General features: G+C 50.5%; 1 non-coding gene across 1 annotated transcript; it reads left to right on the top strand.

The window, feature by feature from the left end:
* The first annotated feature begins 2,021 nt into the window (after positions 1–2,021).
* On the top strand, positions 2,022–2,449 carry LOC140639251 (small Cajal body-specific RNA 2). Its single transcript, XR_012036043.1, has one exon.

Genomic DNA, 2,449 nt, shown 5'->3' on the forward strand with positions numbered 1-2,449 from the left:
TTTTTGTCCATTTTATTTGTCACATGATGAATTCATTAAGTGTTCAACAGTCCCCTGGGTTCTACCCAAGTATACCTTTTTAGTTTATTAGTGACTAATAAACTATTAGTTTATTCCTGTTAATCCCTTGTAATGGTCAGCAAATATGCGATATAGTTCAGAATTTATGAAGGTGTAGTTTCCTCCTTTGAGGGAACTGATACATGTATCAGCTTATATATAAGCATGTATATATGAATAAGTTTTAAAGTATATTAAATAAGGCAGATAACACTCCATACATTTTATCTACCACTGCAATGGAATACAAATATCTGTCATTACCAGTCATAAACTTCATTCAAATGAGATTATCAGGGATGCCTGGGTGGCAGGGCAGTTGAGCTCAGGGCATGATCCTGGAGTTCCAGGATGGAGTCCCAAATCGGGCTCCCTGCATGGAGCCTGCTTCTCCCTCTGCCTGTGTCTCTGCCTCTCTCTCTCTCTCTCTCTCTCTCTCTCTCTGGGTGTCTCTCATGAATAAATAAGTAAAATCTTAAAAAAAAAAAACCAAAAAATGAAACATGAGATTATCAGGTTTACCATCCATGCACCCAGAAAATCCTTGAGCCAGTGGGATTCTGACATGAATGGATAGTTTTCCCCTATTTGTTTATTCCAAGTGCACAGTGGAACTGGCACAGTTACAAATTATAAATCCACAAAATTCTTCTGATTTACCTTATCCACACACAAACGTTTTTCGTTGAAAAAGGAGAAAGAAGGAACTGACATGTAAAAAATTGTGTCCCTTGATGTGAAAGGAGCTAATTCTCATTATATAGTCACTACTCATTCTGGAATTTGAAAGACATGCTTTAATGGACAGTAAGTGAAGGCTCAGCAATACCCGGGCACCCGGGTGGCCCAGCGGTTTAGCCCCGCCTTTGGCCCAGGGCATGAACCTGGAGACCTGGGATCGAGTCCTGCGTCGGGCTCCTTGCATGGAGCCCGCTTCTCCCTCTGCCGGTGTCTCTGCCTCTCTCTCTGTCTCTCTCATGAATAAATAAAATCTTAAAAAAAAAAAAAAAAATCAAGCTCCCAGTAGTAAGAGGGCTCTTGTAAATGACAGGGATATGCCTTCCTGCTTTTATTCATTTCACAGCCTGACTGCTAAGTCATTGGATTTATTATTTCTTTAAAGATTGTTATTTATTCATGAGAGACAGAGAGAGAGGCAGATACACAGGCAGAGGGAGAAGCAGGCTCCATGCAGGGAGCCGGATGGGGACTCGATCCTGGGACCCTGGGATCAGGTCCTGAGCTGAAGGCAGGCGCTCAACCGCTGAGCCACGCAGGCGTCCCTAAATCATTGGATTTAAATAATCTATTCTCACTTTTCCCTTTGGTAAAATGTTTTCCTTTTCCCTTGGGAGAAGGAGCTCCTGGGGGCGCCGATCCTGGTTAATGACCAGGGTTGCCTTCTCCATGGGACAGCAGTCATCATCTATAAATCTCCTGCGACTGACTCATCTTATATCCAGAACTTGGATCAAAGACGTGGGTCGAAGATCAAAGGAAAGCTATAGATACGGATATAAATATGTACTTGGGCAAAGATCGTGCGTAAGGCAAGCACGATCAGGGCAGCCCCCGTGGCTCAGAGGTTTAGCGCCGCCTGCAGCTCAGGGCGTGATCCTGGAGACTCGGAACCGAGTCCCACGTGGGGCTCCCTGCATGGGGCCCGCGTGTGTGTGTGTGTGTGTGTGTGTGTGTGTGTGTGTGTGTGTGTGTGTGTTGTGATGAATAAATAACTACAATCTTTAAAGAGAGGGGGGAAAAAAAGACAAGCACGATCTTGCGGTCTAGTCTTGCCGGAGTTGTTTGTCCAAACCTTCCCGGGGACCCGGGTTCCCCCTCCGAGCCACGCGAGGGCAGCAGAGCGCACCGAGGGCGCACCCGGCCGAGGGCGTTGCGCTCAGTGGCTCCTCCCAGAATCCTCCGGGGCGGAGGCCTTTAAAAGGGGGGTGCCGACTTCCGGCCCTTCCCGGAGGGAGAGCGGCCTGGGGCGGCGGTGCTGTGTGTGGTGCTGCGATGTGCGTGGAAGGCGCGTGGAAGGCGCGTGGAAGGCGCGTGTGGGCTGAGTGAGTGGGCGCGCGAGTGTGGTGGGTCCACGTGGGGCGTGCAAGGCGAGCGTGTGTGCGCCGTCCCTGAGCCCCTCCCCCCGTCTACACCTTGATCTTATTTGATCGGGTTGTGACCCAGCCCCGCCGGGCCGGCCCGAGATGAAAAGCTCCCTCCTGCGAAGCCCCCTCCGCGGGGCGCTGTGCGGCGAGGCCCGCGGGCGGCGGCAGCACCGCGGCCCCGGCGCTGGTCTGACGGGGCCCGGCGCTCAGAAGTGATGAATTGATCAGATAGACGAGGCCGGGCCCGTCCCGCGCCGCTGATTATCGAGGCGATTCTGATCTGA

Source organism: Canis lupus, chromosome 8 (genome assembly GCF_048164855.1).
Source record: "Canis lupus baileyi chromosome 8, mCanLup2.hap1, whole genome shotgun sequence".
Classification (NCBI taxonomy): domain Eukaryota; kingdom Metazoa; phylum Chordata; class Mammalia; order Carnivora; family Canidae; genus Canis; species Canis lupus.